Below are 17,871 nucleotides of genomic sequence, written 5' to 3'. Positions count from 1 at the left end.
AATAACTTAGATCCTCACGAATCCTAACGCTGCCTCCGGTTGACACGGAGGGTCCCCAGGCAGGGAGGAGCTTGGGTGCAGACTTTCTGTCCCCTCCATCCAAATCGAACACCTCTATGTCTTGCCTTGATCAGAGCCGTCCCTGCCGTGGTTTCTAAGTGGCAACCCGGGGGCTCGTCCCTTCGGCCACTCACTTGTGTTCCCACCCCTCCTGGAGCATCCTAGCTGTGTCTGGCCGTTCTCACTCCGCCTCACTGCGATGAGTCCTTATCTTTACAGACAGGAACAGAGGACTAGAGAAAGCTTCTAACCTCGAGTTGCTCTGTCACGAGAGCCTATTGGTGAGAGGGGTGATAATCTCTCGTTTCCTGCCCCGTGGGAGCTACAATGGCAGTGGCAGAGAGAGACCAGAGGTGTGTGGAGCCTCGGGCACCTTTCACATCCCGCTGGCACCCAAGAGGTCTGCAGGGGACTGTAAGCGCCGGGTGACCGCAAATATCTACAGCAAAAGGAGCAGCTGGGGCAGGTCATTTCCAAAGGCTCCACTTTAACTGAGTGTTTCAGAGAAGAAAGATGAAACAAACAGAAAAAGACATACCCACCAAGAGGAGTGGACCTGAGAGGCGTGTGGGGCAGAGCAAGGAGGACCTCGCTTTAGAACCTTAGCCTTGTGCAAAACCGCAGCCCGGCCCCACAGAACCCTGGGGGAGCGGTCCAGGCTTCTGTCTGGTGAAGGGTGTTTGTGGCTTCTTGGTAGAAAGCCACGTCATCCTGACCATAAAACCACTGGGAATACCGGCTCTTATCTACTGAGCATTTAATACTGTTCAGCCCATTTGTTAAGCATTCATAATCCTTAGAAGGAAAAGAAAAAGGTGAGATTGGTCATTTATCCCCTTTCTAAGTGAATAAACTCAGGCACCGAGGGCTCATAAATATTTTTTAATTTCAAGAGCAGGATTTGAGTCCGGGCCTTCCTGCTTGTTCATTCCCTGAAAACATGAATAACTTTAATTTCACGGGCAATAGAGGTGAATTAAAAGGATGCATGGCTTGACATGAGTTTTGGACCTGACGAAAAAAATAGAAGGTAATTCAATTGCACACAGACGCTGTCTTCATACTTTATTTTTGTCAATAACTCTTTACAGTGACCTAACATCTCATTGCAATTTTAGTAGAATTAAACCCAAAACGTTCTAATTCGCGTGCTGTAAAATGTTTCACACCCTGCTGCACCAACCACCCCCGACTCAGGAAGGACATGGCCCCCCGTCTGGCTAAACAGGTAAGCGTCCCTTTGCTCACTACTGCAGGACATCTGCACTGGATGGTCACCATTAGGCGTGCTCATTGGCAGGGCCAAGGTGCACAAGTCCACAGCTTTAGTAACCACCCCAGACACCTGAAAGTCCACTTCTGAGTGTGTTCCATCCACAAATTCCTCCCGGCCACTTCTCTCCTACTTAGCCACACTCTGCCCTTCTTGTGACAAGCCCACGTGAGACTGCGACAGACTTTCGTTAAAGCAGGCACCTGCACTGCAGAGATGCCCGAAGCCTCCACCTGGAGACGCTACCGTGAGCTCAAGCACTCAGTGATGTTAGCACGCATGCACACACACACACACACACACACACAAAAACACACTTATGCACACACGCACACACGTGCACACACATGCACACACAAACACACTTGTGCACACACACATGCACACATGCACTCACACACCGCTACGCTTCTTCCTCACTTTGGATCTTCCCCATGTGTGCGCGTCCGTCTGCCGGCAGGTGTGCCTCTGAGAGGGCACGCCCTCACTCCCGGTCTGAAGTGGGAGCTCTCAGCGCTGAAGCCTCCCATAGAAAGGGCACACCCTTTGCTTTTGCTCTTCTTATATTTGTTTTTTCGCACTTTGCATGGAAAACGGACTGCCCCGAAAACACTCTCGTTTGTTTGCACTGACAGGTTTCTCCCTTCCACGTCCCTCTCATGGTCAACAGCCCCAGAAACTCCAAACGCCTCTGAGATGCCCAGATGTCATGCTTTACGCGGCATCCTCACAACGTGACCTCCAGCCTGGCACGGTCTACAACATGTGATCCGCAGGGTTTTCCATTTACAGGAGGGAAATTGGAAGAAATTGGATATCATGGCGAAGTCACACAGTTTATGAACTGTTCTTTTTAAGAGGCACATTTCTTCCCATAGAACCCCTAGAGGATAGAACAAGAGCCAGGCTTTCTTTACGATTTGGTTTGGGTTCACATTTCACATCTCAAAACGCAGGAAGAAAGGGGTTCTGACGTTATTTGACCCAATCTTTCCTTCAATTCTCCCGGCATTTATCTCTCTTGTGTATGAAAAGCCTTTTTTGAAGTCAGAACTCCAGGCATGGAGGAAGAAGAAATTCGTCAAGAGAATTGAATTCGGAAAGATTAAAATGCAGAGTTTTAATACAGCTGTAGCTGACACATGTCAAGGAGATAAAAGGAAGACTTTGAGTTCTAAGGACAGTGCCAGAACCATGAAGCACTACTTTAAAAATACATATTATTCAAAAGAAATACATATTATTTTGATTGAAATTTGTAGGGGAAAAAAAATCAATATAATCAACCACTCTAGTAAATGGATGAATGGAGAGAATGCGCTTGGCCCTACAGCATTCATTTCTTCAACAGTAAAAAAAGAAAGGAAAAGCAAGGTTTCACTGAACACACTTCTGATATGTTTTCTAACAAGCAATCTTCCTAAGCTAACTTAACCTAGAAAATCTTGTCTCTCCAATTTCATCTGGAGCTGTTCCCACGCAAACAACTTTATTAACCCTAAATGAAAGTTGATGAATTATCCCCACATACCAACACAGTTGCGATAGAATATCAGACTCTAAGAGGTTTGTATGAATAATGGTTAATCTCTCTCCAAAAAAAAGAACAATTATATTAGACTTTCAATCTCCTTTAGAAAAGAGAGATGATTCTGATTCCTTTCAATGTGTGTCCTTTCTCATTCGTATTTCCTCTCACACTCAACTCCTTAAACTACAGAATGCCTTTGTAAGAGTTTTGCCATAAAACAAAAATTCCTTTATGAGTTTCCTAGAAAATGATTGCCAACGACACAAGTCAGTTTGTGTCTCTGAAATCCAAGACACTCCGGATACATTTTGACAACGGTTTTGCCCTGAATTTTCTGGTTTGTATAATTATAAGGACAGTTCAAATTCTTGAAATAAAAAATTAAAGTCGTCAGGAATATGTTTATTATTATCATTAACCGTGAAATAGCAATCTGAAGCATGAAGTTCAGGCTCAATAAATATTTTATTTTTTGTTGCTTCACCAGCTTGCTGCTTCATAAATTATCCTTGCCAGATGAAACTTCAATGTTAATATTTTCCTTGATTAGTCTCGGGGAAAAAGAAAAGCAGAGATTTGAGTTACTTTCTCTTTTCCTTGGAATACATGTAAATGAAGGACACCAAGGGAGAAATAATTTTAGGGAGAATCGATGGATTCCATTTGCCAGGCAGACCCTGAGATGCCCCTAAGGAATTCGAGTAAACACGGCCCCTGGCCATCGCCTGATGTGGTCTGAAGCTCAGAGGGGCAGCACAGTGCAGGGGTGGGGACTAAGCAGTGTCAAACATTGCTGATGACTAATGACAAGAGTGGACAGGATCACCCGGCACGAGGGTATAACTAGGGAGACACGAGAGCCTGGGCAACGTCGGTCAAGGGCAGAAGCCAGAAAAGGAGAATGGGAAGGAAACAGCTGTGACGTAATGTCAAGGAAAAGACTGGCGTCAAATAAGAAAAAACATCCCATGTGTCTAAAACCACCAGCAGCGAACACGATAAACACGGAAGACTAACCATTGAAATAAAGAAAAGAGCATCTGTGGCAAATGATGTGGTCAAAGCAAAGCCATATTCTCTGGCTCAGGTAGATAGAGATTGCGAAAGGAAGAAGTGGAAACAGCTCTTTGGAGACTTTTGCCTGTGAAGAGGAAGAGAGAGAGAGAGAGAGAGCAGATGTTCGAGAGGATGTGGCAAACACTGCTGCTTGTACAAAGAGAGAGGAGCATGTGATTGATCCAGAGACTGAGACCTTTGAGAAGACACAAGCGGCAGGGTCCACAAGACACAAGACAGAGAGTCCGGCCATGTGGTCTGCAAAACGGAAGCACAGTTATCACCCCCACTTTACCGAACAAACGAACGACCACAAAGTAATCCATTCTCCAGAGAGTCAAACATGCTTTCAGTTCCTAATTCCGCATCCCGCTAGCGAGGGTCTTGCGTACGTTTCTGCAGGCGGAATGGATGCGATTACATCTACTGTAAAGAGATAGGGCGAGACACGTATGGGTCAAGAACGAGGTACCAATAGCACAGTGCTAGGCACACAGTGAGCAGTCTGGAGGTTGACCCGGGGCTGGTGGGACAGTGGTTTGGGACGTGTGGCTGTGATGATCGTGGTTGCAGGGGGAGCTATAGAGTTAAGAAGTCACAGAGCCAACATTTACACCAATGCCATGACCCCAGATTCAGCATTTGATGCCATGTATACATATGTCAAAATGTGTGATATGCAGCAAAAACAGTGCTTAGAGGAATGTAAATGACATCAAGTGCACATATTAGAGAAGAAGAAAGATCAAAAATCAATAATGTAAACATCCATCTTGGGAAACTAGAAAAATAACAAATTAAATCCAAAGTAAGTCAAAGGAAACAAATATTCAAAATTAGAGTGGAAATCAATGAAATGAAAACAGGAAAACAATAGAGAAAAATCAGTGAAACCAAAAAGTGTTTCTTGAAAAAGATCAATAAAATTATAAGGCTCTATTTAGGTGAACAAGTGAAAAAAAAAAAAGACAAATTACTAATATCGGAAGCAGAAGAGGGGGCTCACTTCATAAATTTATATAAATGCCTGCCTGACCATTGTGCTGTATACTGAAACTAATAATAATGAAAAAAAAAAAAAGAAGAAGAAAGGGAAAATAGAAATGGAAGAGGGGCCATAACTACAGACCCAACAGATGTTAAAAGGAAAACAAAAGAATATTAAGAACGACTTTTTACCCGCAAGTTTGATAACTTAGATGAAACGAGCCAGGCCCTTGAAAGATACCTCTCTTCACCCATACAGCCATCCCACAGCCGTGTCTGCTCCTCTGGCGTTTCCCTAACCTGTGTGCCGGATCCCCCTCCCGGCCCTACATTTAAGAAATGTAGACTTTTCTAATGCTTAGCTGCGTACCCATCCCTTGGTGAGGTATGTTTACGTGTTTCTCAAATGAATGAGTTTTTCCAAGGTTCTATCCTCAGCCTCTTTCTCTTCAAAATCAAGCTTACTCTCCACACTGTCAAGATTGTAACTATCAACTCTGTGAAAAAAAATAGGTCTTCATGTATCTGCATCTCCAGTATCCAAACAGCCAGTCTGTCCAGCTTCCTGAAGGATGCTTCTACAAACGTCATTCACAACCATCTTGACTTAAGAGTCTGTAAACGGGACCCATTATCTTTCTTCCCCTCAGCTCCTAAGGACGTCTTGGAGATGTCATCCTGTTTAATGTGCCATTATTCCCCATCGCGAAAGCCTAAAATTTCAGATAATACCACTCTTCCTTTTACCTTAGTTTTCTTTTTAAGTTCTAAACATTGATTCTTTTTAATGATTCTCGACTCTATCTTATTTTATTTCCTCTCCTGCTCCTACGGCAAGATTTTCTCTCTCATTGGACTAATTTCAAAGTCTCCTAAAATGTCTTTCTGCTTCGTGCTTCTCCCTGCACAAATTCACCCAGCACACAAGTCTCAGAGCCAGAGAGAGGTTTTCAGAATCTGAGGGGAGGTTGGCATGGCTGGATTCTATCATTCAAACATTTTTTCTCTAGATTATGCCCATATCCTAGTATCTGATTTCTGTCATTCTCTCCCCGCCCCATTTTTTTTTAAACTTAGAATAAGCTCCAAGATTTACCTTCGAATGACCAATTTCCTGTGGCCCTACTGTGAAATAAAAATTGGTAATGAGCAACTTTCTCTCAAATGAACTGACTCAGGTGGGAGGAACATGTCACAATTCCAGCGACATAGGAACTGCCATTAAACACCACCCGGCGCACTGACCTGAACGTACCATACCATCGATTCTAGAGACTAAGCGTCAGCTAATTTCATCCTCACTTTGAGCTCCTTGTTTTCCTGCACATGTAATGACACTGACCAGAGAGTCTTACATATGCCCAATGAGCATCATTGATCTCTTTTTCCTCTGCCACAAGCCTAAAGAGCCAGGAGATTTTATTTCCTGTAAAGTCATAAGAAGAAATTAAATATTACTTTTTTTTTTGCCAGCAAAACCTCAAATTACAGCTGTGCCCTTGGCTTCCACTGGAGTTCAGTCACTGAGCACATCAGCCAGGCGTCTGTTAGAGGTTAAGAAAAGAGGTAAGGGTATTTGTTTCCCTAGCTCCTCACAGAGCAGTGGGGCTGCCGGGGGTCTGCGTCTACTCCAGAGCCTCCTTAGGTGGCCCAACCCCCTCGTCAGTTCCCTCACCAGCTCCTTCCCCGCCAGGTTCCAGCAACTTCATCTCTTCATTCCTCCATCCTGGTCCTGGGGTGATCATGGTTTTACCCACTGTCATCAGTTCTGGGGAACTACAATACTCCTTGTGATTTTCCTACATTGTCTCCAAGCTTTGAAAATAGTCCTTTTGTTAAGCACTCCTCAAATGTCAAACCTGCCATCTTTTTCCTGTGGGGACCCAGATGGATTCGAACGCTCGCTATGAGAACTCGTCACTACTTACCTTCAGTAAGCCTGGCGCTCCTCGCCAGGAATCGTCTTATCTATCTTTCAGAATGTTAGTGAATGACAAAGGAGAAAATCCTCTCTACAATCAGGATGTTCAAACTCCATATAATCGAAATATAAGCATAGCATTACGAAAGCAAATTTTTGCATCGATAACATAGAAAAGACCAAAGACACATTGGAGAAAGTGCTTGCCATATATAATAATGTATAATATATGTGTGTGTGTATATATATATGTGTGTGTGTGTACGTATATACGTATATATATATAACGAGCTCGTTTAGGTCAATATTAAAAGCTAGAAAATGATTCCAACAGAAAAATGGCTAAATGTGGTCGCTAAGAGGAGAAAAAATGTAAAAATGAGCTTAACAATTTTAAAAGATGCTTCACCACACATGTAGTAAAAAAAGAAATGCAAACTAAAACCATCACGAGATAAGGCTTTTTACCAATTGAAATAAAAATGATCAAAAAGTAGGATGACACAGCCTGTTGATGAGGACGTTGGGAAATCTGAGCTCTCAAACACCATTGACGGGAATATAAACTGGTACAGCCTCTTTGGAGTGAAATTTAACAATAGCTAATAAAATAAAATCTGCGCACATCCTCGGGGCCAGTGGTGCCACTTCCAGGAATTATTTTTCGAGCTGTTCTTACACGAGGGAATGAAGATGCGAGGCCAGAGCCTGTCATTCTGGCACCAGGTGCAGCCTCGGAGATGGGAAGCATCCTCGGGTTCGGTCCACGGGGGGACTTGTGTGGAGCTTGGACCCCGGAGCCCCGCTGAGCTGGAACTAGGCTCCCATCCGCTCCCCTCACGTCTCTGGTTCAGGGCTCGCCAGGAGAAAGGTGCGGCCGAGCGTGGCGGAGGCATCGCGCTTCCTGAGTTAGAAGGTGGATGACGGCAGGTAGCTTGCATCTCACATGCGTGCCACTCGCTTACGTGTGGGTGTCACTGCAGCCAGGTGTGCGGCCCCTAATGCGTCTTCCCTGGCAGGGCCCCTGCCTCCTGGCCAGGTGTGAGTTCAGCTCCACGGTCAAGGGCTCCAGTTTATCCAGCACGCCCCTGAATGCTCAAGAATAGAGGTGCTTTCGCTTTATCCTCATGGCTTCATATCAAGCACCATCTGGGGAACCCACAGGCTGCTTCAGCGGCCCCCAGACAGCCCAAGGTCTAGTTCTTCTATATCACCCAGATCGACATTAACAAAACTCATGAGGATGACATGAGCATCCAAAACAACGAGGTGGGTCTGCGGGTGAACGCAAAGCAGTGTCCAAGATAATATTATTAAGTGAAAAGAATGAGGTTCAGAAGAGTCTATGTGGTTTGCTACTTTTTAGGTTTAAAATAAAGTACGGAAATGCACACACGTGTACTCCTCACTAGTCTGGACAAACACGTGCGTGTCCTGGACCACCGGCGGAGGGCAGATGAAAAAGTAGCAACGGTCCTCTGGGGAAAAGATAGGGCAGTGACAGACAGGGTGACATTCCATTGTGTATCTTTTGTCTTGTGTGATTTTTTTCCCCCATGAACTTGCATTAATTTTTTAAAGAATAATGACATTTAAGAAATGAAATAACTCACAGAAATGTCACTGCATAATTCTCCTGAGCATAAGCGGCTCTCGGGGAATGTCCTTACACTCCTCGGGCGTGGCTGTCCCATGCTTCTTTCTCCTGTGACACAGGACGATGCCGTGAGCTGTGCATAGGGAACGGGAGACGAGCAGATGTTCGTTTACGTTAGTCACTCTGAGAGCCAACGTCACAGCAAAGAATAAGGGCATTGCCACTCCTGAGTTTAGCTGTCGGAGCGGAAAAAAAAGAGATATTCGATAGCTTGCCCTTGACCAAAGAAAGAAAGAACGGGGTGATCTCAAAATTTCGCAAAGGTGCAGGGTGGAGGGACATGCTCCTTATCGCGGCCAGCTTTCTTTATTTCGCTCTGGTTTCCCTGCGAAATTTTGAATTTCATGTAATGCAATAAAATAGCGTACGCTGAATCCTGTTGTATTTATAGCTACGAAGTTTAAGAACGATATCGGTAGGTGTAATGCGCGTTGTGTGTGTGTGCATGTGTGTGAGTGTGTGTGTGTGTGTGTGTGCGCGCCCTGAGCCTTAGGAATACATTTCTTTTTATTTATAAAACTCAAAAGCGGTCCCTCTGAAGTCACAGTGAGGAGGATATGCAATCCGGTTTAACACGCACGGGCAAAAAATACCTACGGCAGATTATAAATTCTGTGAGATATGCGCACACGAATATAACATACTCTGGTAAAAATATAAGTTAAAAAACTCGTTGCCTTGAACAGGGCATATTTTTGGCTAACTGGTTGTAAGAATAAAAGCCGTATATTACGGGCCATGGCAAAGAAAACTGAAAGTCCTACTTACAACGTGGGAAACTCGTCCGTTCTTTTCACATCACTTCCTCTGAGTGGTTCCCATGAGATTTCAGCAACGTGTACCCGAGAACCAGCCCCCTCCTTCCTCCTCTGCAATGCCTCACCTTAGGAAAGGTGGGGATGGGGGATAGCTATGCATGCAGGGAAGGGACGGGACCTGCAGAGGGAAGGATGGAGGTAAGAGTGGGAAGGTCTCCCACAAGACGGACCAACCATCAGCACAATGAGCAGGGACCACAAAGGCCACTGCGCTGAGCTCCTACCTGCTTTCGAGGCTTGCGCTTCCGTCTGGTTTTGACCCCCAGCCCTATGGGAAAGCAAAGTGAATACCGGAAGTGTCACGTTTCAGAAGGGAAGCAAAACCTTTTTATTTAGTTAGTTTTAATTTTTTTAAATAAATTTATGTATTTAAATTAGTTTCAAGTACACAGTACATTGGTTAGACATCTATATAGTTCATAATATGATGCCCCCAATTGCTCCCTCCACCCAGCCATCATATTAATGCTGACTGCTTTCCCTATGCCGTGCTCCCCATCCCCGGGACCAACTATCATCACGACTAATTTGTACTTCTTTAACCCTCGACCCCATTCTCCCAGCCCCCAACCCCTTCCCCTCTGTCCGTCACCAAATTGTCCACTATACCTATAATACCATGACTGTCCCCTGCAAGACCCACGGGCACGATGGCCTTTCGTTCCTGGCATTCTAAACGAAACCGGATGTCACAGTTAGGATGGACTCAGCATACACGCCAAGCACATCCACAGGCATTGCAACAATTGCTAACTTAAAAACGGGCGAAGCACACACACATCGCTGCCAATATAATTGTCATCCCTTTTAGGCTAGTGTGGGGTTTCCATGCTGATGAGTTTTCGCAATCAGCCATCAAGCTTTCTAGGGGGAGTTTTCCTTTATTAAATATCAGTTGGTCAGAAAGCATTTGAGAAAAGGAGAAAACGCATTTGTGAGTAGGCAGCGTTTGCCTGCTGTGATGCGTAGTTATCGTTCATCACTCATAAGCATCGCAATCATTATTATTTCCAGGCATTTACAGACCACCTTTCCTCCCCAATCAGCTTATAAATGGTTTCACAAATGCATTAGAAACAGCATAGATATGGATCACTTCACACAGCTCCAAAGCACAGTCACCTCAAGGGGAATCGCGGGAAGTTCTATATAAATCAGGATAACGTTAAGCCAAGTTAAGGCCAACCGTGAAGAATGGCTTATTTGCCTGAAGCCACAGGGAATATTAGGTAAGCAAAGGACACTTCCCTCCCCCGGTTACAAGGTCAATGCGGCCTCACCGTTGAGGGCCGAGGTTAATGGCTCTGGATTCTGGGCGGCGGGTGGGGCTGCCGAGCCCTCATGCGCAGGTTTTTATCTCCTGGAGGGAGACTCACCAGGTCCGGGCGGGGGCTCCCAGTGTCTGGATCTTGCCAGCGATGCCCGGGAGTAGGGGCCCTGAGCTCAGATGACGCAACCAAATGACCTCCCGAGGCTCACAAACCCGTCAGGACCAGGTGGCCTGCTCTTCGGCGTCACGATGGTTGGCATTTTCCTGCAGGATCCCAAAACACGAACCGCTCTGGTTTGTGCAGAACCTGCCACGCTCGTAGTCTGCAGGTGGCCTCACACGGCGCCTGCAGCAGAACCTGTAGAACACTGAGCTTCTTAACGATCGCCCCCCAGACGTGGGGAGGTGCCACGCTGAGCCTCCCCGTTCTCCGTGAGGACACTCGGCAAGAGCTGACTGTCCCTGCCCGTCCATCTTTGTGGGGACAGAGAATCAGACCAGTTTACCTGTTTATGGTATCAGAAGTGGACGTCCTCAGGGCGGTGATGGGAGACTCCAGGAGGTGCTTGGTGTTTACCATATTTAGATGTAGCAAACCTCACGGTTATTCACGGCGTGTCTGTAACGATGGCACGGTATCCCTCCCTCGCCTGTGGGGGCTGCGTTCCCAGCCCTCCAGCGGACGGCTGAAACCCTATTATATTATGCTTTTTTCTTGTACTTACAGACGCATGATAAAATTTAATTTATAAATTAGGCACAATCAGAGGTTAACAGCAATAACTAATAACATAATACTGCAATGAAAGTAACGAGAATGGCTCTGGGGCCATTATTCAGTAAAATCGGGGTGCCCGGGACACAAGCTCTGAGATGCCCGGCAGTCGATCTGACAACTGGGATGGGGGCATACGCGGTGAGGACAAATGGGGGACAAACCGGGGACTCATATCCGGGCGGGATGGAGCGGGCTGGTGCCATGTTTCGTCATGTTACTCAGAACGGTATACAATTTAAACTTTATGAATTTTCCACAATTTTCCATTTAATATTTTCCGACCACAATTGACTTCGGTTAACTGACACACAAGAAAGCAAAACCACAGGTAGGGCGGTGGCTGTCATGGGTGATGGCTGACACACACCCAGACAAAGGGTGTTTTACAAACTATGCTGGAAGCTCCAAAGGTCCCTAGGTTCCCACTCAGCCACTGGTGACAGGTGGCTCAGTGCTTGTCCGATGCAACGTGCGTGGACCCTTGCTGGCACGCCGGTTCTGACTCTGCCCGTCTAGGTAGGGCCTGGGGTTCCGCGTGCGTAACAACACCAAGCTGCTGCCCGCCACTGGGTGGCCAAAAGTGGGTTATCTGCACCCGTCGAACCCCCAATCTGAAGGACGTTTCCCAGCCAGTGCCTCCCCGGGTCCGAGTCAGCTGTGAGCAGAGCACAGCTGCTCCCCGCGAGCCCCCTCACTGCACCCCACCCCACCCCTGGCTCAGGGTCCGCGCAGGTGAAAGAAAGGTTTTCGCCCGTGAAATCTCCGAGGACAAAGGCGGGGGCAGCAGGTGGCCAGAGCTGTCTCCACCGTGCTGCATTCTCCATTGGCCGTTTGGCCGGGCTCCACACAGAATGCAAACTTAGAATTTGTTGTTAGACCCCAAAGCCTATTCTCCCGATATTAGGGACAAGTAAGAAGTAAAAGCGAGGTAGCGGGGAGCCCTGGGCCTCCACGCTGGGAAGGCGCACGCTGGGCTGGGCCAGCGTCCTGGGCAGGGGGTCTGCGCACCTGCGGACTGCCCGCGCTGACCCCGGTCTTGTGAGGAGGAGGACGGGGACGCGGGAAGGGAAGGGCCACTGGTCCATGCGAGGCACGGGAGCAGTCGGCTTGGGCCCGGGAAGCCAGTGCTGGCTTTCCCTGCGGAGGGCGCCCGGAGTACCAGCAACCAGCTTGTGTTTCAAAAGCACAGGAAAAGACACGGAAGCAGCACAGGCCAGGACTGCTCAGTTCACGATGGCTTGACCCTAGCCTGTCGCCTTCGAGGGAAGAAAGCTACGTTGGAATCTGCTACAGGCAGTTTCAGCAAAGGTCAAGGTCAAGTTACACTGGCGAGGGAGGGGGAGTCTCAGGGAGCACCCCAGAAATGCGCTGGCCTGGCAGAGACATCTGGGCACAGCCTGGGGAAGTGGGTGACAGCGATTAATCCATTTGTTCGTTTCATACCGTTTCCGTATCTTCCGGGTGTGAGACGCTGTGCTCAGCCCTGAGGGAGAGAAAGATGTGAGCGGCCACGTGACTCTCCTCGACCCCAAAACAGTTACAAATGACAAAACAGGAGCTCACATGCCGTGTTCGCTTTGTGCCAGGCACTGCACTAAAAGCTCTGCGTGCATTGTCCAAAGACTCATGTAAAAGACACAGATTCTTCCTGGGATCATTAACTGGTCAGGGCCCGTAATGAAATCTCCCGAGAGGATTTCTTCAGGAATCTGAGAGGGTGGGGGCAGCACAGGCCTCCCACACAGGGCTACACGAGATTTCCAAACAGACTCGGTGTTTCCAGAACATTCTCTCAAGAGGATTTACCTCTCAGTTCCCCTCAGATGGTATTGACTGGACGTCTCCCACTTACCTCTTTCCAAGAAAGTTTGTAGGCATTTCCCCTTACTTGACAGTTCTCCGAACTCTTGAGAGTGGAGACCGCGTGCTTCATGAAGTGTTAAATCAAATTTGTTTGTATCACCCACATTGTCTTCTTTAATCATTTTAATATGAAGAAGTGGAATTGCCAAAACCGTTTCGTAACTTGCATTTTTTTATAAGGTCTGTGGATCTTGAGAGGTTAGGACATTTTCCTCTCCAGAAAAACGCCTGTGTATTCAAGCATGTGTGTGAGGAAGGCGGCCAGCTCTTAAAAATGGAATCCAGAAATAATACCTAAAATTAGTTTTCTCTGATGCTGCAGCTTTGGGGTAGAACTCATTATAATCTCCTTCCTAGGCTGCTGTCCCATCACAGGGACCTTTTATTGATGCGCGTGCCACCAAAAACAGTCAGAGAATGTCTTGTTTACTGCCTCAGAAGCTCCTGGCGCTACCTGCGTCCCAGAACTCAAAGAGAGAACCAAACAGCCATGTGGTTTATGTGTCAGAATAAAATTAGCCTCAATTATTTTCTTAATGGGGAGCAAATGGGGAAGGTAAAGCTGTCTCCTGCTGGAGCGAAGTGTAGAGCGAGAAGCAACCTTTCTTCTACAGTTCGCTTTGCTTAAATCCGAAGTTGTTTTGTCATAGCTCAAGGAATCCCAGAGGAATTCTGTGGTTTTTGTAGCAAATACCATTTGCATTTGCTCACTGAGTCATGCTCCAAGTTTCCCGCAGGAAAGCTTTGGAAAGGTCCCCCCATGGTGCAGAAGCTAATAATGATGGCGCTCCCCGCGAGTCTGCTCGGAAAATGTCCCCCATACAGTGACTTGCAAAAGCTCACAGCCTAGCTCTGGAAAAGTCTCAGATGTCATCATTAGCATTTTCCTATGAAGAAGAGGTGCATTTCGGTGATGAATATTCCAGACTCCTTGATTTCAGTATGCAAAATACAATGTAGTCATGGGAAAATACGTACTGACATAACCGGACTTTAAGGAGGAAATACAACATTTTTCTAGAGTAATAACGGCCTTGGGACTCAGGTCTTCTGTTTATGTTTTGGTGAAACAGTACGATGCAATAGGAAGGGGATTTTCTGCTAGAATCATTGTGTCCTTACAAGTCATCTGGCCTCTCTCAAACTCTGGAACTTCATCCGTAAAATGGGGATAATAACATTTATGATGTCTTCTTCTCTGAGATGATTTCATGAGATACAAAAATAAGAGTTTCTTAAACAGTGTGGTCTCAGAGGAAGTTCCCTTCGCTCTCCACTCCTGGACCTCTCCATAACCTTTTTTTTTTTTTTAATTCTAAAAAAACAGGAAGATGGGACAGAAAAATAAAGCAACATGACCATATTAATCTAGAAGCAGTGAGGGCACAGGAGGAAAAAAAAACCTACTTTTGCCTTGGGATATAATCTGTGGAAAGAGTGAAGATAGAAAATATATAAAACAGAGTCATTTTAACCAAGTTGCAAAAATTATTAACATTGCGAAGGTTGATTCGTGAGGAAAGCCTCCATTCTTGTTCTAACTAGCATGAAAACTGAAACTTTTTGAACTTTCCAGTCCTGTCTCAACGCCCGTGTCTACATCTGAACCTCCAGATAACCCTCTACTTATCCCCTGAAGGACTCACATATATATCCAGCTAACGTCCATTATCCAGACCAATAGAACTTGACCAGACCTCCTGGTACCCCCTCTGGATCACATGGCATCTGACTGATAACCATCCTGGACCAATTCTAGGTTTAAGAATGCAGGACTGATCATTCTTAAGAATGTACTTTTTACTATCAGAACTTTTAACTTTTCTTTCTTCTTAAGAACACTTTTGGGTTTTTGCCAGCCGTGTTCCAAGACTGCAAACTATAAGACCCTTGAATAAATAAATCTCTACCATTTATTTCTAGCAAAGCCTCCAGACTCATTTTGAGTTCATTCGACAATGGCCTCCTTGATTAAATTAATTCAATGGTTTGCGTGTTCGCTTTGTTTCGGTTTAATGTTTTAGAACTGGGAATGATCGCAGAGGTGTTCTAGCACAAACGTCTCATGTTATGGATATGAAGACTTCCACTCTGTGCGATTAACCCTGCGTCATCACACGTCGTAAATAGTGGCAGAACGTGGGTGGCATCCGGTTTCTCTGATCACGTGCAGTGTCTTTTCTACCCTAACTTCTTTTGCTTACTACACGGCTTTGAGAATATATGACCCTGTGACTCCTGTGAAGTTCTGGGCAGACCCTTGTCCTTCCTGTGCCACCAACTTGCAGCGTGACTTTGGCAGTTTTCTTAGTATCTCTGGGTCGGCTTCCCTCTTTGGTTCACCCAGTCCAAACAAAAGCCTTGGATTAGATCAGGTAAAGCTGCCGTAATGGTCATTGCTGATCCGTCACGGCGCCATCCCGTTGAGATAGGACTTGGCCTCTGACTCTTTTTCAACACAGAGCTCAACAGACACTACCAATGAGCGATTATGCAAAATAAAACCCATTTGCCATCGGCATATTACGACGAGCTCAAATTCTCAAATAATATGATTTATTCTTATGGCTGATATTGGAGAATCGACCGCTCGTGGTTTTTATTCTTTGTCACCTGTTCCTAATCATGGTTTCCTCGTAGGGATACCCCTAAACGGACATTTGTGGCCTGATTAACATGATAATGAAGTATTCAAGGAAGATGCCATGAAAAAGTTTTGAAGAAGTGCTCTTAGTAGGTCTGGTGACAGAAAAGACGGCTGCATTGGGAGGGGAAATCAGATACACCCACGACACCGATCGATGTAAGAAGCAGAGTCACGTTGTATTGATCAGAGTCCTATAAACTGTCCTGTCCCAAGAGGTCAGTAAAGCCAGGTAGAGACTGTTCCCTTTCTAGCTGAGTTGGACTTTACCAGACAAAAGCTACCGAGGAGACGCACCAGAAGGATCAAAGAGGCGACTTCGATCCCCAGGTTCCAGCTCTTGAATCTCGAGTTATCGGACGACGCCACCTCTCACCTCCGTGGCTGTCATCTGCCACACTCTGGGGTCACTCTGTGTCCTTCGTTGAAAACTCGGTTCCTGTCTCCTTCACTGGCCCCCGCACGGTTCCTAGTGATTCCGGGTGGTTTCAGCGTTCGCCTAGACAATCCTTCTACCAGCCCAGCCTCTCGGTCGCTCGGCCCCTTCTCCGATGACCTTCTTTACCATACTCCAGCCAACTCTTTCCTTTGGCCAGATCACAGATATATTCACGAAGGCAGCGGCCATCTACATTTCCTACATCCTGCTCTCCTAGTTTCCCAGATCAATCTCTACACTCAAGGGAGCCCTGGCTGGCTGGTGTGTTCGCTTTTTTTTTTTACCAAACAGGACCTACAGCCCACGGATCCTCTCCTTCCTGTCTCGCATCCCTTGCGTACTTTCTTACTTACGCAGGTTTAATTCCACAAGCAATTATTATAATCACACCCTTGAATTCACTCTCGATTCCCTTCCATTCTCGATCAAACCAAAACCGTGATTAAGCCCAATTGTCCTCCACGGCACCCGCACACCTGCGGTGGAGCGTCTCTATGCTGACTGATATTTTAAATCTACGATCGTTAAACTCAGGTGGTCCTGCAATAATAGTCGGCAATAATATTATATTCCCCACGCATTCCTTCACCCGCTTCTCCAGGTTAATAGTTCGTCCCTTATTCTCTCTCCTCAAACCTCCTTCACCTGCTCTCCCAGCACCCCCCTTATCCAGTGGCCTTGATTCCCATTTCAGTTAAAAGACGGAAGTTACTAGAGGAAGCCTGCCACATGCTGTCACATCTGCCCGCCTCGTCCCACAGGCAGCAGCTACGGCAGTTTAGACCGAGGGCTAGACTCAGTATAACCACCTGATCAAACCCTGCTTCCCCAGATGGAGGGGGCTTGGTCAACTTACTCAGGCTGCACCTAACCTCTCATTTGTAAAACAGGCATAATAACATCATCTCCCTTTCTGAGTGGTTGTCAATCAAAGAAGCTAATGTAGGCGAAGCCTGGCGCATAGCCCATACCGTGTGCATTTGCCGTGGTCATATTTTCTATGCATTAATATTCTGTCTCCTGTTGTTCTTGGAGTGAGCAACAGCCTGGTGCCTAGCAAAGGGCGACCCCACCATGGAAGCACCGGGTCTCACTCCATCCCACCTGAGCAAGGGCGATGCTCCAGCGATGCGCCCCTATCCGATGGGCTTTCCCGCCGCCCCCCAAAATATGAAATGCTGCTATTTTTCCTGTCTCCACTCACCTCCCCTGACTCCTACACGTGCAGCTCCTGCTGTTTCTCCTTCCGCCTGCAGCCCCACGACCTGGCCGAGCCGCCTCGGGTCACCCAGTCCGGTCGTTGGCCAGCCGCCCCAGGTCAACATGGCCCTTACACCGCGCCGCCAAAACGGCTTCGTCAAGGCACCGGTGTCCCTCGAAATGCTTTCTCCACGCGGCCGCTGGGACACCACGACCTCCCGCACCCTCTCCTGTCATTCTGGCTACTCTTCTTGGCCTTCTTTGCTAGTTCATCCTCTTTCTTCGGGATTGGAAATGTGGGGGACTCGGGCTCGGCTCTCCCATCCCCCCTCCGCCCGCGCTGATATCGTCCAGCGTCCCGGATCTGATGACCA

General features: G+C 46.8%; 1 long non-coding RNA gene across 1 annotated transcript; it reads right to left on the bottom strand.

Annotated features, from left to right (window-relative positions):
• Nucleotides 1-8,085: 8,085 nt before the first annotated feature.
• Nucleotides 8,086-11,364, bottom strand: LOC120617604 (uncharacterized). The gene is made up of 5 exons (XR_005656971.1): nt 11,080-11,364; nt 10,680-10,931; nt 9,528-9,571; nt 9,254-9,421; nt 8,086-8,661 (listed from the first exon to the last, which is right to left on the bottom strand). It is a non-coding gene; the product is annotated as an uncharacterized LOC120617604 (long non-coding RNA).
• Between the last annotated feature and the right edge of the window lie 6,507 nt (nt 11,365-17,871).

This window comes from Pteropus medius, unplaced genomic scaffold (genome assembly GCF_902729225.1).
Source record: "Pteropus medius unplaced genomic scaffold, Ma_sr-lr_union100, whole genome shotgun sequence".
Classification (NCBI taxonomy): Eukaryota; Metazoa; Chordata; class Mammalia; order Chiroptera; family Pteropodidae; genus Pteropus; species Pteropus medius.
The sequence above is the reverse complement of the archived record's forward strand: the minus strand, read 5'-3'. Positions and strand labels throughout refer to the sequence as shown.